A 23,645-nucleotide genomic window follows, 5' to 3' on the forward strand; every position below is an offset into this window, starting at 1 on the left:
ATACAATAATTTGAAATATTCGTTTATAGGAGCTAGAATAAAATATGTGCGTATATAGATGGAACAGATAGATGATCCAACTTAATTTGATAAAAAGTTAACAAAATAATAAGCAATCTAAGAGATTTATCTTGATAATATACTGCGAATATTCTCATTGAGTTCGAAAGAAATGATGCCTTAATCTTCAAGATTAATCACCGTGTGCTCTCTCGTAACCAGTGGATTTAGCGTCCTTTATCCTCTTCGAAAGCGACTCCGTTCGCAGAGTTTACCCTCTCTCGGGTGTCACGTTACGATTTTATCGTCGCTCGATTTCTCCTCCGACGAAGCTCGTAAATCGAAAGACGAAAGAGAAGAAGAGTATAAGAGAAGGAAAAGAAGAAGAAGAAGAAGAAGGAGAAAGGTAACGAAGAACGAAATGTTATGCTCTCTCTTTTATCTTTTTTTATTTATACAATCTATAGGGTATTAGAAAATTCGAAGCTATGTTCAGCGAAATAGGTTTCTGTGCTTGACGTTAGAGTAGGAAAAGTTTTTGGTAAACATTTCGCGAGATGTGATTTTCAAGGTTCGTTAAGTTCATCGAGAAAAAGGTAGAAGGAGCTATGGTCGACGGTCGAGACGACTTCTCAAAGTTACTAGTATTATGGATCAAACGAGAATTATAGGAGGTCGAGAGAGAGTCGACAAGAAATGAAGTGGGGACAGATAAAAATAGATAGATAGATAGATAGATAGATAGATAGAGAGAGAGAAAGAGAGCGGACAGACAGACAGACAGATAGACAGAAAGAGAACGAGAGAAGAGAGAGATGGGAGAAGAAATAAGCGGAATGAGTTCATCTCGGTTAATGCAACGAGCTAAGTTAACTCGTACATCCTTCTTAACGTGCGTATCGCGATTATGCGAGCCATGTTACCGATCAACGTGTACTACATCCAACGTTTTGCGAAGAATCTTTGGAAAAAAAAAAAAGAGAAAGAAAATTAGCTGTTCGATTCGATCGAATAAATTCCTTCAAAAATAAACTAATCGACAAAAGTAAAGAAAATAAAAAAAAGAAAAAAGAAAAAGAGAAAAGAAAAACAAGAACGAAAAGAAAATGACGATTAATATCGTACCTAAAGCTCTATTAGGAAATTTCCTATCATTATTCCATGCATCTATGCACAGGTAACTAATACTACCTATCACAAACAATTGTATCGATCGTATTTGGTAATCAAACCAATTAGCGTTACGCCCTTCTAAAAAGGAACGTAGGAAAATTGTAATGGCCATGTCAATAACAATTCCGCATCATAAATAATTTCTTCGTACTTTCATACGTATTAATCTTTCATTATGTTTGAACATTAACTTTGTCAAACGAATGCAACATATATATAATGATATAATAAATATTATATAATTATAAAAAAAAAAAAAAGAAAAAATCCAAATCATATGCGTATAATTCGCGTACGCGTGTATACGTGTCTATGTATTTCGTAACATCGCGAATTCCAGTGTCAAAGTAAAATTTCTTAGCTCTCTTCTCGAGCTCGAAAGGACAGCAGAAGGAGGAGGAGGAGGAGGAGGAGGAGGAGGATCAGAGGTAAAGATCCGGCTCGCCTCTTTGTTCCTCGTAATAGGCTATTTTTCATATCGGACAGATAAATGGAGGAGAGTCGGCAATACCCTCCCACCTCACCCCTCGTATCCCAGCCCGCCTAGCCCCCGTCTCATCGTCGTTCGTTCGAACTCGAATACCATTCGAGATGAAGGCCCTCATCCGCGGTCCACGTTCTTGAACACGATGCTCGCGTACTCTCTTGTGAAAGGCGAAGCTCGCAGGAGGGATTACGCGCGTGCATCCACGACTGGCGAATACGTAATCCGGTCTCGCGTTCGTCGTTCGTTGCGTCATCGAAATATTTCGGACGATGCTGGAACAACGAGCCGGTCTCTCGGCGCCCACGCTTTCGATCCTGGAAAAAGAGTACACCTACCATATATGTATATATGTACATGTATATATATATATATATATGCACAAACGTTTACATAATACACATATATATATGTATGTATGAATATATATATATATATATATATATATATATATATATTCGACGATTTTCGCTTTTAAATTCACCGCATCGTTTTATCACTTCGTTCTGGACCCTGGAATTCGCTCTGGAATTTTTATTATTTCGCATAAATAACTTTCTATTTCTCGCAAAAGACAAAGACGACTACGAGAGTCCGCCATTTTTCCCCCATCCTTTTTCTTTTCTTTTCTGTCTTTCTTTCTTTCTGCCTTTTTTTCTTTTTTAAGAGACACCCTTCATACCGTAAGGGTTTATGTTGTTTATTAGAGAAGAAATTAATATCCAATTCGGTACGGGATCGATCGAGGTAGAAAAGATGACTAGTAACTCGATGTTTACGTAGAGAAAAGAATTGCCTACGAATGGCTCCATATTGTCCGAGCGATCTTATCTCTCTCTCTCTCTCTCTTTCTCTCTTCAATGAATATCACTGTCGGAGATAACTTTTTTATTCAGCGATCGGAGAAAAAATATGTCCGAGATAAAAAGTTGTCAAGAACAAAGTGGGAAGGACGGTAAACGTTTAATGAAAATAATTTCGTTTCATCTATGGCTATAGTCATCGACTCGAGTAGATAATATGAATAGAAGACGGACACACGTAGAGAGATACACGCGTGCGCGTACACACGTACAAGAATAGATACATATATAGATATATGTATATAGATAGGTCCTTTGAATTTTTGGTCGGGGAGCGTCTAAATCCGGTAACAAACGCTACGATTCATAACCGTTGTTTACGAGGGACTATAAAGATTCTTGTGTAGGAAGCTGATGCTATGACGAGGAGAGGAGGAAGAGGAAGAGGAAGAAGAAGAAGAAGAAGAAGAAGAAGAAGAAGAAGAAGAGGAGGAGGAGGAGGAGAAGGAGGAGGAAGAAGAGGACGCAGTTGAGAGGATCGAGCGGAAGAACGGAGACTCTTCAGAGAGTAGAAGTCTCCTTCTTGAGTGGCTCGCGCGTTCTAAACAATTCCGTGATGTTACTGCGTCAGGGTTTGCTGCTGCTAGTACTGCTGCTAGTACTGCTGCTGTTGTTGCTGCTGTTGCTGCGGTTGCCATTGCACGTCGCACGTCGCACGTAGCCATTCTTGCGGGAATAGCAAAGCTCCTACATCGATGGAGAAGAGGAATAGTATGTGCTGAGGCGTACTTCGCCGAAGAGTCGCTGAGAGAAGAAGGTCGTACAATAGGAAGGAAACATGCCAGGACGATTTATCGACGTGCTACTATCAAAATTCCTTTGAAAATTTCACTCACCCTCGGACTCGACTTCTCTCCCTCTTTCTTTCTCTCTCTCTCTCTCTCTCTCTCTCTGTCTCTCTCTCTCTGTCTCTTTCTCTCTCTGTCTCATGCTCGAAATTTCGGTATATGTCGGATGTTTTCCATTTCATTCAGGAGAGGACGAATCTTGGAAAGAAACGAGGTCCGAGATAGGTCGATCACAAAAAGGGGTGGGAAATGGGAGGCGTATCGTTTCACCCGTTATTGATCGGAAACGCAGAATGAGAGAGAGAGAGAGAGAGAGAGTACGGAGAAGGCATTAGGAATCGTTTGGCGCCGATAGGATGATTTCGTAAATCGTACGTCTGACTATGCCGTTACGCGAATTCACGGAATTACCGGCGGGAGTCCGTTAGCATTTTATTCTATCCGGAACGGGATCGAGCACATCCGAGAGAACTAGACCGTTTTTCGCCGAATCGACGGGGAAAGAGAATAAGAGAGAGAGAGAGAGAGAGAGAGAGAGAGAGAGAGAGAGAGAGAGAGAGAGATAGAGAGGTGGAGATGAAGAGGGATAAAGTAGAAGGGGTGGCTTTAGTCAGAGGTTTTTCCATGAAACTTTCGTCGTCGCGTTACAAACGACGCTTTCCGATGTCCAATCCGTCCGATCCGGATTTGCCGGCAATTTGTTTCGTTTTAACGCATTAGAGATTAATTCTGCTCGCCGCCGTTTTCTACCTTTCTATTTTGTCGAGAACGTGTGTTCTGGTTCTCGCGTATAATTCGCTCGTTACCGATAAAACAATTCTTTTTACGGTTGATAAGCGGCCTGTGTGCGTTCGCGCAGAACACGTAATTATTGTTGAGAACCGTTTGCACGTTCATGTATTTTATTTTCTATATATTATAGCCATCTATACATCTCTATAGCAATCTCTATTTCTCTCGATTTTCGCGGATGAAGTGTAGGTACGAGGAGAATTTTGTAATGGACACTGATTTTCTTCTTTACAACGCGTCCGAAATGCTCGTTGATTCGAATAGCTCGAAACGAACGAGAATACATGGAGTGGATATATATATATATGTATGTATGTATGTATCGGTGTATGTATGTATATATAGGTACGTACGAGAGTGATCATTGTAAATCGATGTAAAAAGAAAGAAAAAAAAAAAAAAGGAAAAAGAATTATTACGGTAATTGTTATATTACTCAATATCCATGACGTTATAAAATAAGTTCTTCCTTTTTGAATATTCCCTGATAATCGTGAGAATCCTACATTGTTATAATTGTTCTATTTCGATCGTATTAAATACATTTATATTCGACGAATAATAATAGTTACGAAAGCAAATAAATAAGTTTAAATAAGATGAAGAAAAGACAACGTGAAGGAGGTGTAAACGATCGCGTAGAAGTTTGGAAGCTGCTCTTGGATAGGAGCCATTTCGTAATTGCATAATCTTTCTGGCGTCTAGCCTGACAAAGGTCTGATAGTTCTAATAGACTCTACACGTTCCTGGATATACACGCCCCCTGAGTGTCTGTGTCCAGCATCCTCTGGCTTACCTGTATACGCGAACACATACGATGCGGCCAGCGACCCTTAATGGCTTTAGCAAATGCACGCGTATCAATGGTATACCGTTCTGTGTTTGCATGGATCGTTCGATATACGTGGCGATATATACAGAGAGACAGAGAGACAGAGAGAGAGGGAGAGAGAGAGAGAGAGAGAGAGAGACAAGAGAATGTATGCGTACAAAGAACATGATGCAGCGTGAAACGACAGCTATCACCGAAATAGAGTCGAAAACCATAGAAGATCCTTTCATCTATCTCTCTGGTATCGTGCTTTGCTTTCATCCCTAAATTTGTCTTTTGAAAATTGCTTTTTACACGTCGATCAATTGAAACCAGCACGGCAGCGTAGGCGTGTATACCGTAAACTGTTTCGTTCTAGAAAGGAAAGGATGATTAGAATGAAAATTAATGAAACAATTATATATATATATATATTCTTTTTCTCTGTTTCTTATTGCATCCAACAAAGTTAATGAGAAAAGAAGTATCGCGTAGGAGTTGTTATTTCGTTATGCTTATATTGAAATAAAAATTCCCGGTATCACGGAACTCGAAGCCGGTAGATACTTCCCCGCGATAAACATAAATTTTAGTCGGTGCCGAACATTATCCAGAGCTGACGCATCGGAGCACGTGAAATACTGTAAAGGAGAACATCCTACATATAAGAAGGTAGGTATGTATCTATCTATATATATATATATATATGTACGTACGTACGTACGTACGTATGTATGTAAGTATTCACGCATACGTACCAAATAGGTTAGATACATATTTACTCGTATCAGTCGTAGACGGAGAATTAGGGGAGACACGGAGAACTCGTCGATATCGTGCATGCACAGTACAGAGTTCCATTGAAGAAATAAATTTAACAAGCTTGCCTGCCAGGTGGTAGCCGCACGGTCTTCGACCTAGCAACTCACCTCCTTCGACTTCGACGTATACGATACACGACCTATGTGGGGTTAAATGCCGTGCAGCCTTGTTGCAACCTGCAGCTCGAGGTAAAAAAAAAAAAAAAAAAAGAAGAAAAAAGAAATACAAAAAAGAAAAGAAAAAGGGGGAGAGTAGGGGAAGGAAAAGGAAGGGAAGAGATAGGCGGTAGACCTAGCACGGAAAAATAAGGGTTGTCTCTTGCACCCGTGCAAGAAAGCAAACGAGCAGGCAGACTTTTCTTCACGAGCGATAGAAAAAGAAGAAGAAAGAGAGATAGAGAACCGGATCGAAAGGATCGACGTTGAGACTGGTCATGGTTTCCTCCTTTGAACAGGCTCTTGGCGACCTGGTGCCAAGTTCGAGGGCATAGACCGGACACATGTAAGAGACACGGCTCGTGCGTGTCCGGAACCTCCAAACAGCGCAACGTGTCCTCCGCTTTCGCTTTTTATTTCTTTCCGCTACATGGCTCATTCCCCGTGAGAGCTGGATTATGATCTCGAAAAAGAGAGAGAGAGAGAGAGAGAGAGAGAAAGAGAACTAGCGAAACGTGTGAACGATTTATGTCGCCTCCTCGGAACTCCGCGCAGCTTTAGGATGCTTAGTCGTCGAGATAAACGATGAGACATTCGTGGATGTTTTCCCCCGAAAAGTCCGTCCATTTTTGAGCCGAAAAGAGGATGGACCCGAGCAGATGCGAGATTACTATACGGTCGCTATCATTTTTCTTTTTCATTTTTTTCCTTCATTCTTTGTTTTCTTCATTCATCTTTCTTTTGTTTTTTTTTTTTTGTATAATTCTTAGTAGAATTGTTTGGGTTAAAGCGTTAAGAAATAACTTTCCATAGGTAACATGCTTTTACATTTTCTCCGTTAGGTATCCCAGCTTCCTATCTAGGAAAATTCAATATCGCAAACGTTTCCTTCGAATATATAATATATTATGCATCTTTGATATTTGGTATAAGCGATTTATAAATGACATATCCATCCGAGGGAACGTTATCTCGGTGGGCCGTCGCGATCGAACAAACGCGTTTCTTTTTCGCAAAACGAGATACTTCTAACGGAATAAGCCTCGCGTATATTTATTATACACTTGTATCCAGCTGCCTCGTCCTTCTCTCTCTCTCTCTCTCTCTCTCTCTCTCTCTCTCTCTGTTCCTCTCTGTCAATTCACGTTGGAAAGTGTTCCGTCGGTAAATGCATCTGGATGTGCGCCAAACGGATACACGTGTGTAATATTATTGTGCATTGATTTTCCGCCATCCAGTCGTCGTTTAGTCAAATTTCTTCATGGATGGCTTGCGAGGCGTTCGCGCGGGCGCATTTCAACGTGTTTCCTCTTTGATGACTACTCGACGAGTACCAAAAGCATGGATCCTCGAGACGACGATGACTCCTCGTAAGCTTTCAAAGTGTATAAAGAGAACACGACGAACCCGACGGCGTTAAGTTTCATTTAACTTCGAGTTTATCTGTAATGCCTAACAGACGAAGGATTAGATCAATAAATTACAACGTGATTGCTAAGTCGTTCTACCTTCGAGGATCGTCTTAAATCGAATTTCATGAACGGACGATATACATAGAATATACCTATATATCGTAAATGACTTGCTTCATCGACTCGATCGCAAAGTCTTTTGTATGTTTACGAGTATCGAAGTGGAAATAGAAGTAGAAGTAGAAGTAAAGGCGGAAGAAGAAGAAGAAGAAGAAGAAGAAGAAGAAGAAGAAGAAGAAGAGGAGGAGGAGGAGGAAGAAAGAGGAGAGCAGGAAGGAGAAAAAATACAAGACGAAAAGGGAAGGAAAATCATGACGATGAAAAATCTACAAGTATGTTACAACGAGACTCGCCATTATTTCGTCTCCGTTATATAACGCTTACGATATCTTCGAGAGCTATGAACCATAGACGAAGAGTCGCCGGTCATTTTGGTGGATTGATCCATAACCATCTAACGACGACGTGGCGACGCCTAATGGCGTAACGCCGTAGACCTGCGATCGATTGGAAATTTATTTCGATGTGGCTAAAAGAATTGCAAGCCGATTTAAAGCAGAACAATGCGGGAAAAGAAGGAGGGAGAGGGAGAGAGAGAGAGAGAGAGAGAGAGAGAGAGAGAGAGAGGAAAAGAAGATAGAAGATGTTTAGTAGGTTATAAGTTGAAAATCCTGGTCGTACTAGAGATTTCGTATACTCTTATCATATTATCGAAACATAGATAGGAACGATCTCAAACGCACGATAGGATTCGATGATCCTTCGAAGGGATATAGAGAGGGCAAACGGAATATCGGTACTCGAACGGACCACAAAGGGACGGTAATCTACGACGACAGGACGATATCTATCAGGCATTTCCTTCGATGACCAAACGCGACTTTGTGCGACAAACACGCCTACGTGCTGCTTATGTATCATACGATATATATATATATACATATGTATATACGTATATAGAAGTGAATATATACACATACATACATACATACATATATATATATATATATATATATAATGTATAGAGGTAGATAGTAACGTATGTAACTACGCTGTAGTGGTAGAGTGGGGTAGGTATATACGGCATCCATTGGATAAAATCCATGACGAAGTTCGAAAGCGATTCTAAGAAGCCGCCTCGTATCGCGTGGGGTGGTTCTCGGTAGTTTAGCCCCGCGATTAGTCACCCCCTCCGCCCGAACTATACCCCTTATATCTTTCCTCCTTCGCGTTCCGTATTGTATATGGCGTAGGAGCTCCCTCTTCTTTCGTGACTCACTGACGGAAATTACGATCGATCGTACGAACGAAGAAAAAGAAGGAAGGTCGGTAGGCAGGCTAGTAAAAAGGTGGGAGGGGGAGGGAGAAGGGACAGAGGGGAGCTTCTAAGGGGGTGTAAAGGGGATGTTAGCGTTTCGAGGGATAGCAGTGAGCGAAAGGAAGGTGTCCTCCTCCTATCGTAAATGCGTTTACGAACCCGATGACACTGGATGACGGAGCTTCCGCAGCGAAATTTATTCTCACCACGCGTTCTCGTCCCGTTGATCTCGTTAGATCCTTCGACGATGGCGTTGATCGTTCGTCTCTCTCTTTTTCGCTCTCTCTCTCTCTCTCTCTCTCTCTCTCTCTCTTTCTCTCTTTTTCCGTCTCTGTCTTTTTCCGGCTCTCTCTCTCTCTCTCTCTCGCTCTCTCTCTCTCGCTCTCTATCTCTTTTCTTTCTTTTCCTTTCTCTCTTTTTTTTTGTTGGCCTTCTCGCTTCCAAGAGCCCGCACAAGAGTCGATACTTAATTCGAAAATTTCGTCAATTTCGGCCAATTCCGAAGCGGGAATCTTCGGCAGGCTGATCCAATGAGAATCACCGAGACACGACGTCCTTGTTTCTTCGACGTTTTTCGTCCTTTCTTCCTCTCTCTCTCTCTCTCTCTCTCTCTCTCTCCCTCTCTCTCTCTCTCTCTCTTTCTTTCTTTCTTTCTTTCTTTCTTTCTGTTCCTTTTTTATTCTTTCTCTCTCTCTTCTTCTTCTCCCTACGTCTGTCTTGTTCTCTTTTGTATGCCGCGACGCGGAAAGAAAGACGAAGAATTCTTGTTTCTCGTGCAAGACGCGTCCTACGTCTTTTGAATCTAGTCTTTGCTCGAAATGATGATAAAGCGAGAGAATGGTGCTGGAATATTTACGCGAATGCTCTCTCTTGCTCCTAGTAGCGGGAGGCTTTCGTTTAACGGCAAAGGAGACATTTTGTAAAATGCCACCTCTTTCTTCGAGATGTCTCTCAACCTGTTTAATGTTCTATTAGCTTTGAAATCGTAGCTTTTATGTAACTCTGATAATTTTGAGAATCGAATCAACGACGATGACGACGACGACGACGACGACGACGACGACGACGACGAAAACGGGAAAACCGACGACGACGACGACGACGACAGATAAAAGTCGTTTTCGCGAGATTGTTTTTATTAGACTATATTCGTTCGATCGTCTAGAAAAACAGTGGATGATCTTGCTTGAGGATGATCGTAGGAGGGACGAATAAACAGGGAAAGTCACACGCGTTATAAGAGTACATATATATGTGTACGGATTATAGTAAGTGGATTTATTTTCTGAAAATTGTTCTCTCTCATCGAAAGAGCGAGAGCTCACCTCATAGCCAAACTAAACATCACGTTCGAGCCTCAATTCAGCTATGGCCGCATTTCCTTCTTCTTCTACTTCTTCTTCTTCTTCTTCTTCTTCTTCTTCTTTCTTCATCATCTTCTTCTTCCTTCCGCTCGTTTCCGATGACAGGAGTAATTACATTTTTATGTTGTTCCGACACAGGGTAGTACGTGACTCGAGCGAGATCAATTTGTCCCGTAACCCCGTCGCGTTTCCAATGGTAAATGTTATTTACTCGGAATAACGTTGGATGAGAAAGTAAGGAAGAAAAGAACGAAAGAAAGAAAGAAAGAAAGAAAGAAGGAAGGAAGGAAGGAAGGAAGGAAGGAAAGAAAGAAAGAAAGAGCTGTGCAGACGAAATAACGAAATGCAATTGTACCGATAGAAACGATGCGATGTACGAGCTATCTTCTTCCCTCTCCATCTTTATTTATTTTTTTCTCTTTCATACGTCTCATCTTTATTTAAATGTAATATATTCTATTTAAATCGATATTTAATTTGTCAGTCGTTTTATCTCTTGTTTATTAGGAGCCCTTTAACGATTACACGTTTGATCTTTGACTCAATCAACTCGATTGAACAATTGCGATAGAAAATTGAACGATAGGAAAGATGATAGTCAATGATTATCGTAGTAATAAATATCGTTTTAATATTAATTTTAATCTTATATTTTTGATCGTTCTTGACCATTTCGTGAAATTTCTCTACGATGCAGATTAATTTATCGATTCTAAGCATTTTAGCAAGTATGAATTTGTGTCGATACGAATCAGTATAGTCAGGAGCGCATCGGACTCGGCTTTCGGAAGCGATCATCGCCGATGCTTCACGCAACCGACTCTCTTTGGTGTACATCGTGTGTATATCGGAGTTATGCGCATGGTCGATCGATCGATATAACGACCGATACAACGATCGATCGATCGATCGATCTATCGTTGTATCGATCGATCGATCTATCACTCCGTACGTTAAGCCCGAAAGGCCGACAGGCTTTAAGTGGATCGTTCATAATCCGAGAAAGGTCCGAGCGTCGAACGATTTAGCGTGCGATCTCGCGTACCAGAATTCGCTACATCCTCGAAGATTTTCCAATCGGATCGACTGACGTTATCGATTTTCTCTTCGTTGGCTCTTAAACTCGTGAGAGAGGGAGAGAAAGAGAGAAAGAGAGAAAGAGAGAGAGAGAGAGAGAGAGAGAGAGAGAGAGAGAGAGAATGTCTCGAAGACGATCCCCGTTAAAGGAGTAACACGAAAGAAGAACCATGTTACTCTTTGCCATTAATGAAGATGAACGGTACCTCGTTATTAATTACCCTCGACCACCTCTCGCAAGATGTTAGTAATTATAACTAATGCACCAAGTGAAATTAATAAAATGCGTGAGAACTTTGTACATTCATTTAAGTCTTCGGTGGTATCGCCGAGTCTCAGGCGCGCGGCACAAATTAATTTTCACTTTTGCCGACTATCTTCGGGTATCGTATAGAAGGCGAGAAGTTTTTCAGTAGCAAAATTAAGAGATAGAAACGTTTATTTCGCGAAATCGTGAAATCGCGACGAGAATCAAATTCGAATAGAACCTATCCGAATGAATATGAGATTAAACGATATCGTCGATAGACAAATTCGAGAGAAAATCGTTCTACAACTACGAATGATTGTGTAGATAAGTACGTACACACTATATCTTTGTATCGGGATGTTGATCTGCGATTATTCGACGTAAGCTTTCAAGATGGAAAGAGAGAGAGAAAATATAGGTAGATAGAGAGAGAGAGAGAGAGAGAGAGAGAGAGAGAGAAAGAGAGAGAGAGAGAAGACAAACTATCTTCTTAGTATCCCAAGAGACATACATAGTCGGACTATGAGAGGCGTGAAAGGTTGGAGGACTCTAAGCGCGAAATCTTCCTCTCTCTTGTATATATAGAGAGAGAAAGATAGCGACGGAGATAGAGAGATAGAGATTAGGCTGTTCCTGTGGCAAAAGAGACGAGAATATAACCATGAAGGTATAGCAGAGAGATAGGAGGATTCGTGCGAGGAAGAAGAAGAAGGAATATCCGCGTATGGCGAGCATTTGCGGAGTTGAGTAGCGTCTTGAGTTATTCAAGAAAGTCAGCTTAGCGTGGCCGGTTCTCCTCTTCGCTCGTAGCCGAGCTTGTTATCTTGTGTTGTATTCTCGGTACAGTAGTTCTCTCGCGTTGATTTTCTTCTCTCGTTATGGATTAGAATGGATCTTCTTTCCTCGTCTTCATCGTTTTTACGACCTTTCCTCGATGATATTAACAAAAGTAACCAACTGGTGGTGATTCCTCTTCTCTCATTCGTTTGTCGAAGAAACGAAAGGAGGACGTAACGAAACGAGAAGAATAGGAAAAGGAAAAGAAGAAGTAAAAGAAGAGGGAAAAAAGAATGAAAAAGAAAAAAGAAAAGGAAAGGCATTCCCCCTTCGAACACATTGCTTCCCTTAACTTAAAATAGTCTACGCGCCGGCATGCATCGCTCTTCCGAGCGGGTTTCCCTTCGCTTCTCCCTTTTACGCTCCTTTCACCATCCACACGATTTTCTCCTTCCATTTTACTATATATATATATATATATATACATATATATATACGTATGTATGTATGTATGTATGTATGTATATAAGGTACTCCTTCTCTTAGACGACCTTCGCGTTGCCTTCTCTTGTCGAACTTCCGAGCGAGAAACGAGAAAGTATAAGAGGTACAGGTTGTGTGTGCACACCCCGTGCACGCACATCTCGAGACGACCATGTTTATATTCAATAAATAACACCCTTTTATTTCTTCCCTATTTAATCGTCACTTCTACTTATACTCGTAATCCAATGAGATGTTAATTATCACGATGCTTAAGAAGATAAATATTTCCAAGTATTATACATCGAATTATTTCTTTTCAAGTATCACCGAAATTACAGGACACACATGTAAAACGTGAGCGATCATCGATCAATTTTCTGTTGCACGCATGCATCTATCGATGCATTCTTCTCATTTCAAGAGATACGCGTCGAAGGATGACGATCAGACTTCGTCTTGTTACAGGGAGGTTAACCGTGTAAATTTTCACGCGAAAGATACACAGCTAACTCTCATCCCCTTTTACGTTACCCTCCCTCTCTTTGCTTTTTCATCCAGTCTCTCGTCGTTCTTTCTTTCTCTTTTTTTCTCTGTCTGTCTGTCTCTCTCTCTCTCTATCTCTCTCTCTCTCTCTCTCTCTCTCTCTCACTCTGTTTCTCTCTCATTCGCTCGTCCGCTCATCCCATGGCCTTTATATTCCCTCTCGGTCCATCCGGCACCGGCCACTCTCGCATTTACTCGTAGCAGTAGCAGCAACGGTGTCAACGGAGTAACCGAACCACTCGGTGCTCATGAAGAGGAGAGAGAGAGAGAGAGAGAGAGAGAGGTAGAAAGAGAAGGAAAAAGAGAGTTGAGGGAAGGGTGAAGAGGGGGGAATAGAAAGGGATGGAGAGACGACAACGAGCCAGTACACGCAAAAGAGATGGATAGATAGACGAAGAGAGAAAGAGATAGATAGATAGTGAGAGAGAAAAAGAGAAGGTAGATAGTACACAGAGAGTATAGAGAGAAGGATAGAAGAAGAGAGGAGAGGAGACGAACCGCGTCTTCATTATGCTAATGCCGTGCAACTACAGCTGACCGTGGCCAAAAATAGATGTAGATATCGTGGGATGCTGAGTCGAAACCTCGAGGGGGTTTTTAGCCGTCCTTCTCGCGCTATCTGCTCTTCTTCCTCTTCGTTCGCGCGCGCGGCGGCAGTGGCGTTACGTCTGTTTCTCGATTCGAGAGATTCCCCGGTACAATCCTGGAATGAAATGGTTCCGAGGGTGAAGATCGAATCGCTTTTTCCCTATTCGTGCTTTACACCGTTGAAAATTTCTCTTCTTTTTTCTCTCTCTCTCTCTCTTTCTCTCTCTTTCCATATAAAACTATCTATCTATCTATCTATCTATCTAACTATCTTTTTTTATGCTTCCTCTTCTTCTTTTTTCCTTTTCTTTTCTTCTCTACTCTTCTATTCTCCTATCACCTTTCACTTCTCTCTTTCCTCCGACGTTTTTTCCTTTAGAGAAGACGCGCTCATTAGCCTCACCTTTGGCATCGACCGCAACGATTTCAAGGGGAAGCTTTTCTTCCTCGTCCTTCCACCCCTCACCTCCGAAAAAGAGCAGGAAGAGGAGAAGACGAAGAGGTTCGAGATGCCGAATGGTTTTACCGAACATCGTGTAATATGATTTCCGTCGCGGTCGAACGAAAACCGTGTACGTAGTTTTCCCTCGAGTATTTCGGATATAGTAGGATATATACGTTTGTATAATACGTATGCGGCTGGCATATATGTATGTCTATACGTTTTGCCCACGTTTAGTGAATACCTACACGTAGGAGAGTCAATGGCTGATAATTAAGGTTTTCGGCTATTTCAATGACAATAGAGTATAACACAGCGAATGCTTTACCATATTAAGGTGGCATCCCACAGAGAAGATATCACGATAATTCTATTCGTTTGATACGCCGCGTACATATTACGTATAAAAGGTTAGGATTACCGTAAAACGTTTTTCCTTCCAATACGGCCAGGCTCGGCGTTCCCGTTCCGTTAGCTTCATTCGGGATTTGGCCTCGTTTGCTTTCAATGGCGAATATGTTAATTACACTTTAAACGTGAACAGGAAACGTTGCATAATATTACCCCTGGTAACTGAACGGAGAGTACACGCTGAATCTCGCTACGTTTCATCATTTTGGGATCTTATTCATAATATTACTGGCGAATGAAGCTAAATGTATGTATGTGTATATAAATGTGTCTCTATGTGTCTATATATACGTGTGTATAATATCTATATAAGTACCTACGTATATCCATGTATATGCACGCGAGCCGGCCATTTTCGGTGGTAGACTCTTGGAATCCGGTTTGTGAAAAACGATGAGTATTCCATCGTGGTATGCCGCGACTATAATCATAAAAATTCATCTGCGTTTAAATCGGATAAAAAAGAAAGAGAGAGAGAGAGAGAGAGAGAGAGAGAGAGAGATATGGAGATGGAGGATAAGAGAAAGAGAAAGAAAGGACTCGTGGAAGAAAAGCTCGAGATAGCATGGGTAGGTATAATACGTGGGTAGGACGAAAACTCGGTGAAGAACGTTATTTGGAAATTTGCGATAAAATTATATAATAAATAAAAGTTGGCTATTAAATATCGAAATGTATGGCTCACTTCTTTACCGCGAATGCCGTCTTTCGAGAACTATAAATCGTTCGATAAAAGCATACTCGTTTGAACGCGCGGTCAGGAAAGCCAACAGAGTCAAAGGGAGAATCGTTCTTCGCAAGTACTCGCTTCTCGTTTCGTTGGACTTTCTCTTTCTCTCTCTCTCACACTTACACGCACATACACACACATACGCACGCATACAAACGTACACTCCTTTCGTTCTTTTTACGTTCCGCAACATCCATAATGCACGTATACGCGTATGTTGCAGATACAACATAGACGTGTACCCATCGAAAGTAGTAACAATATCTCGGAGGCATGTCGATAGAAGCGACGAGATTCGAGAGTATAGTTACGTACGTATGTAGGGTAGGTATGTATCTTTGTATGGAGATGCATATATATATATATATATATATATATATATATATATATGTATGTATGTACAACGCCCTGGAAAGATCGAGTAAAAGGTAGAAAGAGAGAAGAAACGATGGTGCGGGACGGGGAAAAGATAGGCGACGGGCGGCCGGTCGTAAAGAAAAGAAGGAGAGAAAGAAGCGTAATGTAGTGAGTCAGCAGTTTTTGTTAAAAATTTATTCGGTTCAGCTTTGCGAGAAATATCACCTCGTGCTCTCTCGACGTTCCGTATCACACCTTTAACGGCTGCTTCTCTCTCCCTTTCTCTCTCTCTCTCTCTCTCTCTCTCTCTCTATCTTTATCTATCTATCTGTCTATCTACCTATCTATCTATCTATCTATCTATCTATCTACCTATCTATCTATCTATCTATCTATCTCTTTCCAACATTCGAGCCACCACCCCGTCTCTATACCATCTTCAGAATCTTCTACTCTATCTATCTTTCCTTCTTTCTCTGGATACTATCTACCAAAGCCTCGCTAGAGGTCGATCCCGAAGGCGCGTAATTCGCAAACTGTCCATTCATTTTTCAACGTTACAACAAAGTTATATGCACGTTTCCTAGACGAGTAATTTCTAGTCCATATGGATCAACCCCTTCAGTTGCATCGAATTATGTGCTTATACACGTTGCTTATACCATAGAGAAATAGATAACGTGGAATACGCAAACTTGAGTAATCTCTCTCTCTCTCTCTCTCTCTCTCTCTCTCTCTCTCTCTCTCTCTCTCTCTCTCTCTCTCTCTCTCGCTATAGGATAGGAGATTCAAGTGAGCGTAAACGTTTCTCGTTTCGTTCGATCGATCTTTGAAATTTCGCCGCTCAAATTCCGTCGTACTTAACTACGTCTATATATGTTCGGACGATTCATAGATCTCTCTTTCTCTCTCTCTCTACTTCTCTTCAAGGCGAAGATTCCTAACGCGAACGAGTTGCCGTTCGTTGTTCGGCTTATCGGAAGCAACGACGCGCGACCGCGGCGCTTCCGCTTCCGCTCGGCTACTATCGCGACTCCCTAGAGGAACAATTTTAAAGAGAAGGGAGAGAGGTGATAGGAAGAGAGAGAGAGAGAGAGGAAGGTAGTTAGTAAGTTTCCAAGGTGAAAGGATCAATTCGAGTCTAAGCTATGTCTTTTCTACGAATTGCCGTAGACGATCGATACTCGTACCATCAAGAGGATTTTCAAATTCTTCTAGTACGAAATTCGAGGATACTTTTATTCTTAACTTTGAATCGTTCGCAGATTGTTACGTGCATTCCAAACGGGAAAGATAAAGAGAACGTGTCAAGGATAAAAGTCACGTAAAGAGTTCAAATTTATCGAGAAGTTTTTTTCTACTCGTCATTAAATAAACGATGAAACGACAAATTTTCTTTTTTCCCTTGCTTTTTCTCTTTCCCTCTCTCTCTCTCTCTCTCTCCCTCTCTTTTTTTTTTTATATAAATTTTGTTGCATCCCCGAGCGGATCAGAATCGATTCAAATAGAAATGAGAATTAATGTAAGCTGTTCTCTACGTTTATATTATTTTGTTATTATAGATAGTCGATAGAATTTGATTGCATAATGGTTTTGAATCGAGTATATCGAACGATCTCTACGACCTTCTAAATAATTCTTATTCTCGATTTAAAACGACCAAAACGTTTTCCGATGTATTCCGGAAGACAATAAATTGATCTACGATCGGCTACTCTCGATCCTACGATATCGTGATAGACGAACTCTTGCGACTGGTGGGAAGGATACACAGTGGTCCTGTTTTATCGGCAGACAGAATCTTACGGTGCCGCGAGCGCGCCGACGGAGCACGTATGTATGTATGTATGTCTGTATAAAAGAGAAAGAGAGATAGAGATAAGGATGAAGACAGACAGAGAGAGAGAGAGAGAGAGTGAGAGAGAGAGAGAGAGAGAGATCCATCGGCGTGGGTGCAAATAATTTTCTTTGGATGCAACTCGTCGTTTCCGCCCTCTCGCTTTTCTTACTCGACGAAACAAGATTACACCGATGTGGCTGCACGTTGGAATACCCTCGTACCTACATTCAGAGATAGAGACGGGGACAGATACAGGGAGAAACGTGGGAGTTACGTTGGTGTGTTTGCATGTAGATGAAAGAACGAGGGAGAGAAAAAGAGAGAAAGCTCGATCAAAGATACGGTAAGAAGACAAAGAGAGAAATACGTTAAACGTAAAAGATGGGTACACTTTTGCGGCTCTATCTTTCTCGCACCGCGAGGATAGTCGTGTTAATTCTTTTTCGTTGCGAGGCATCGCCAAGAGGAAGAAGAAAAAGAAGATGAGGAAGGAGAAGAAGAGGAGAAGGAAGAAGAAAAAGAAAAAGAAAAAAATGAAGAAGAGGAAGAGGAAGAAGAAGGAGAAGAAGGAGAGGAGAAGGAGAAAGAGAAGAGGAGAAGAAGCGAAACGATCTCCTCCGGGCGCGAACGCGATATAGTCGGTGCGATCCGCGAGCGACACCTAACTTGAACCCGTTGCCGGTTCTCCAGCGAACGCGAGAGAGAGAGAGAGAGAGAGAGAGAGAGAGAGAGAGAGAGAGGAAGAGAGAGAGAGAAAGAGAACGAGCGAGCGAACGAGCGGGCAGGCCGGGTGGCTCGACGAGCTAAACGAGTTGGAGAAAGACAGGTAGATGAGGGAAGAACGATTGGTGGGGGTATGTCCAGCGCATGCGCGCGAGGATCGTTTATCGAGCCGCGGAGAGGGGCAACTCGCGTCGTCGTCGTCGTTGCCATCGCCGTCGCCGTCGTCCTCGTCGACGGCGGCAACGGCGGCGGCGGCGGCGGCGGCGGCGGCGGCGGCGGCGGCGGTGGTGGCGGCGGTGGCGACATCGGCGGCCGCGACGACGTGGCACGGTTCACGATCGTGGATCGAGGGAGAAGGGACGCGCTTGTTTTACGCGGGGGACGGGACCCCGCTGTATCGCTGGTTCGGTAGAGCGAGAGAGAAAGAGATAGATGATAGAGAGAGAGAGAGAGAGAGAGAGAGAGATGTAGGTTGGGTGGTGGGCGACTGTCCGAAGGAATACCGAGAGGGAATGTATACGGATTCTACTGGAACAGAGAGAGAGAGAGAGAGAGAAACATGGATCAAGGTGGGAGGATAGGGGAAAGTATAGCGCGATAGACAGAGAGAGAGAGAGAGAGAGAGAGAGAGAAAGACTGAGAGAGACGAATCGAGTTCGTAAAGGCAGCGAAGCGAGAGAGAGAGAGAGAACTGGTATGGACGAAGAGGAGGGGTTAGCGAGAGGGGTCGCGAGTGGGGAGAGCCAAAATGACGAACGGAGGGGCATGTTACTGGAGAGCGAGAGAGAAGGATAGGGAAAGAGAAAGATGGAAGTACGGTGGGGGGCGCTACAGTCGGCAGTCGCCGTCGCGCCAGGTCCCCGCTAGTGGCTAGCTAAGTAAGCAGCGAGCAGTCGCATACCCGTCGCCTAACCAGCATCGCTCGCCTTACCTTTTCACCCTTTTCTCAAAATTGCATCGAGGCTTCCGTCAGTGCTGCATATATTTGTCCCGTTCCGCACAGCCGGTTCTCTTACGACGCATAGTCCGTCGCTGTCTGTCGTCGTGATCGTCGTCGTCGCTGTCGCCACCGCCGCCGCCGTCGTCGCCGTCGCCGCCGTCGTCGTCGCCGCCGCCGCCGCCATTGCCGCCACCACCACCTCCACCGCCGCCGCCGCCGCCGCCGCCACCGCCACCACCGCCGCCGCCGCCGCCGCCGCCGCCGCCGCCGCCGTCGTCGCCGCCGTCGCCGCCGTCGTTCGCCGCCGCTACTATCGCCCTATCGTTGTCGTCGCAATCGCAGTCGCAGTCGCAGAGTCGTTGTCGTCGTCGTTTCGTCGTGTCGTCGTCGTTTTACCACGTTCCGCGCGTGCTTTTCACCAGGCGGATGGACACGATCATCCAGTAGAGAGGAGCGGCTAATATATATATGTGTATATATATCTATATATATATATATGTGTATTAACAAGGGAGAAGGCTTTAATCGCTAAATAGGTATTAGGGAAGAGGAAGAGGAATATAATATAAAGATTAAATAAAAGAGAATCGTGCGAGCAATCTGTGATCGCCAAAAGCGAAGCAGCAGTAGCAGCAGCAGCAGCAGCAGCAACAGCAGCAGCAGCAGCAGCAGCAGCAGCAGCAGCAGCAGTAGCGACAACAACAACGGCCCGTTGTAATCGAATAAAACGGAAGAACTGATTATGAGTCGGAACAGTGCAGCAGGTCAGCACGCATACGAGCCGGCGTTATACAAGTGAGAGCAGTTTTTTCGTGGTTTGTGTCCGCGACCTAGCCGATCGACCAGGAGTTTAAAGTGAGCAGCGAGGGAGGCTCTCTATTTCTCTTTCCGTGTGTCTTTCTGCCCCTATTTTCTCTATCAATCTATCCATCTATCCGTCCGTCTATCTACCCACCTTTAATTCGTCCGTCGTCCACCTTCTCTTCGTTCTATCTCCTCCTAACCTCTTTTTTCCTCGTCGATTTCTCTCTCTCTCTCTCTCTCTCTTTCTTTCTCTTTCTCTCTTTCTATCTATCTCTCTGTCTCTCTCTTCTTCTCTTTCTCTCTTTCTATCCGTTCTCTCCCAGTTTCGAAGAAGAAGAAGAAGAGGACGAGGTGCGAGCGAACGAACGTCAAGAAAGCAACAAAAGTCCGCGTTACGTTCGGCGTTGGTTATTATTCGTCCATATTATTCATCGGGATTAGTGCCGACACCGACGTATTAGATGATATATTATTCCTTCTAGCTTGGTGCTTTTTTTTTTTTTTTCTTCTTGGTGCTTCTTCCAAACGCGCGAACGGTGAGAGAAAAAAAGAAATGAGATAAGAAAGGAAGAGAAAAGAATAAGGGAAAGCAAGGACGGAAGAAAAAAAGAAAGGAAGGAAAGGAAAAGAAGAGAATAAAGTCAGTGGCTCCTAGACGAAGAGGAAAAGAAATATTTTTCTTCGGATCCCGGTCGGTGTGATATCCCGAAGTCATACTTTGGAGAAGATATCTCGTCGCAATATACGAGACGATAACAATAATCCGGACTTCGCTTCGCTGCAAGGTAAATCTAAATTTATATTTCGTAATATTCGCACAATTTATTATTCCATCCGTCGAGTCTCTCTCTCTCTCCTCTTTCCTTTTATATTCGTCATTTCCCCCTCCGCGATTCTATCGTATCACGTGTACCACGCACACTCCTACGCGGTCCGTTTCTTCTAGTTCCTTCCGCGTGTGAAATCATCTCTCTCTCTCTCTTTCTCTCTGTATGCGTGTGTATCTGCTCTCTCTTTCTTTTTTTCTCTTTTTTTTTACTTCTTTTTTTCGTCGAGAACGACGACGTCATCCCATCGTAAAAATGCGTGCCATTTTCGATCGTTTTCTCTTGTAAGTCGTCTCTCTTTTTCTCTCTCTCTCTCTCTCTCTATCTCTGTCTCTTTTTTACGCAATCCGCGACGTGTCCTTAGCTGGACCGGCCGTACAAAACGACGTGGCAACGCGACGGCGATTGTAAATAGGAACAAAGCGAAGAAATATGTCATTTTAATTCTCATTTTCTTTCTTTCTTTCTTTCTTTCTTTCTTTCTTTCCTTCTTTCTTTCTTTCTTTCTTTCTTTCTTTCTTTCTTTCCTTCTTTCTTTCTTTCTTTCTTTTCCCTGTTTCTTCTTCTGTTTTTTTTTTTTTTTTAATTCGAATAATTTCAATCGTCAAGTTCTCGGAAAAGTAAGCCCTCATCGAATAACGATAATAATCGAGTAAAGAACGAATAAGCAAGCGAGCACGCGAATACAGCTCCCCTTTATCCAGTATATCAGCCAATCGGCATCCTCGATTTTGCCGCTCTCGCGTCAATGTCTCGGCCAATCGCGTGGCAGCTTATTTGCGCGGCGAAAGCCGCGCGATTTCGCGGTTACTTTCCTCTAACAACGTCTCGTCTTTCAACGTATATATTACGTACGTATATGTGTATACGTAACACGTTCGTTATTGTCGGTTCGTTGTGTTTGTTCGTTCGTTGGTCGTCCGTCCGTCCGTTCGTTAGTTCGTTCGTTGCGTTCGTTCGCGCGGTTTCCCGAGAAGAGAAAAATGAACACGGTCGCGATCGGTTAGAAAATCGAACGAATCTTTTTTTTACGAGAGTTATATCGTACGTCGAGTACTTCGGTGAGGCTGATTAACTCTATTATCGCTGTTATGTGTTAGTACTTAAAGCGAGCGATAAGAGGCCTCGCGAAGGTACGTTTAACCTAACTTTTTTCATATCCTTACTGTTATCGTTGCGAAATTTTACGAAAACGATTCGAAAAAGCCTTTGCGTTTTCCTACCAAATACGAATGTTTTTACTCGTCCTCTCTCTCTCTCTCTCTCTCTCTCTCTCTCTCTCTCTCTCTCTCTCTCTCTCTCTCTCTCTCTCTTTCTCTCTCTCTAGATATTTTTTCTTTCTTTCTTTTTTCCTCTCTATCTTTTTCCCTTTCACTCACTCACTCGCTCGCTCATTCATTCTCTCTCTTTCTCTCTTTCTCTCATACGTGCGTGCGACGTTTCGTGGGCGCGCACGTGCCGCGTCGACGCTCTCGACGAGCAGAGAAGAGCAATGCAATGCAATGCAATGCAATGCAATGCAACGCTATGCAATGCAATGCAATGCAGTGCAATGCAATGCACTATGGTGGAGAGTAGAGCGACCGGCCGACCGACCCTTTTTTGCGATCTCTTTCTTTCTTTCTTTCTTTCTTTCTTCCCATCTTTTTTCCTTCTTTCTCTTTTTTCTCCCGTACGTATTTCTTTGGTACGAAGGATTCCCGGTTTCAACGCAGCATGAAAATATCGCATTCGCTGTAGTACGAGACTGCCACGGATTCCGTCTCTTTTGCACTGACCCGTATTAACGAGTTACGCGTCCGGCAATTCGACTTTATTTCAGCTCGTTAGTCGACTCGTCGTCTCGTCCGGGTACCATCCAGGGAGACAGATGTATAAAAGAGACAGAGAGAGAGAGAGAGAGAGAGAGAGAGAAAAAGAGAGAGAGTATATCTAGTTTGCGAGAAAACTACATGCCCTTTCGTCTGTTCCCAATGCGATTTTTTTTTTCTTTTTTTTTTCTTTTTTCTTTTCTTTTCTTTTCTTTTCTTTTTTGCTCTTTTTGCTCGCCTCGTATCTTATGTAGTCTTATTGAAATCACCAGTATAGAGAGATACGTATAAGTTAATTTTGTCTTCCTATGTACTACTTGCCATCTTACGTACTTATTTCTTCTTCTTTTAAACTAAAATCTTTTCTCTCTTTTTTTTTTTTCCTTTTTTTTACCGTTTTCTAGATTTTTTTATTTTTTTCATTTTTTGTCCTCCTCGCCTCCCCTTTACAAACAGACACGTCCCCGTAACTTTTGGTATCGTGCCAAGCGAAGAAAAAGTCACGTGCGATTTCTTCTTTTTTAATTTTTGTTTTTGTATTTTTTCCAAAGTACTAAATAGATATACTATCGATATCAAGGCTATCGTGTAACACTGAAGAAATATATTTTGAAAGATTAGACACGCGTGATTGGTTAATAAGTATTTGTTTTCGATCTCACTGATTATGGGGATCTCCATTATTGGGGAAATCATGTTCCGGGATAGAGAAGAAGAGACAGAGAGAGAAAGAGATATAGTGTTTGATATAACGTCTGTAAGATAGAGAAAAAATGTGCGTGGGAGAAATAGATATATATATATATATATATATATATATATATAGATAGAGAGTATGTGCGTGTGAAAAAGGAAGAGAGAAAGAAAGAGAGAAAGAGTCTATATCTATAATAGAGAGACAGAATGTATATGTGTGTGAGAGAGACAGTGAGATACAGATCGTGTGAAACAGAGAGAGAGAGAGAGAGAGAGAGAGAGAGAGAGAGAGAGAGAGAGA

General features: G+C 42.6%; 1 protein-coding gene and 1 long non-coding RNA gene across 23 annotated transcripts in view; one reads left to right on the forward strand and one right to left on the reverse strand.

Moving 5' to 3' along the window:
* Positions 1–1,498: 1,498 nt before the first annotated feature.
* LOC122631331 lies at positions 1,499–19,422 on the reverse strand. 2 transcript variants are annotated; one of them, XR_006327683.1, is made up of 4 exons: positions 19,198–19,422; positions 14,937–15,037; positions 13,714–13,878; positions 1,499–1,974 (listed from the first exon to the last, which is right to left on the reverse strand). It is a non-coding gene; the product is annotated as an uncharacterized LOC122631331 (long non-coding RNA). The 2 variants fall into 2 exon arrangements; XR_006327680.1 differs by having other exon boundaries at positions 14,933–15,037.
* Positions 19,423–19,475: 53 nt separating this feature from the next.
* The window catches only part of LOC122631257 (mediator of RNA polymerase II transcription subunit 15-like), a 379,865-nt gene continuing 375,695 nt past the window's right edge, over positions 19,476–23,645 (forward strand). For 10 of the 21 annotated variants that reach the window (XM_043816717.1, XM_043816706.1, XM_043816796.1 and 7 more), the window contains exon 1: positions 19,477–20,001. The gene's annotated coding sequence lies outside the window, so the exon portion shown is untranslated. Of the gene's footprint in view, positions 20,022–20,067; positions 20,796–23,645 lie in introns of those variants that run through there. The other 11 variants (XM_043816752.1, XM_043816764.1, XM_043816785.1 and 8 more) reach the window with 4 other exon arrangements.

This window comes from Vespula pensylvanica, chromosome 1 (genome assembly GCF_014466175.1).
Source record: "Vespula pensylvanica isolate Volc-1 chromosome 1, ASM1446617v1, whole genome shotgun sequence".
NCBI lineage: Eukaryota > Metazoa > Arthropoda > Insecta > Hymenoptera > Vespidae > Vespula > Vespula pensylvanica.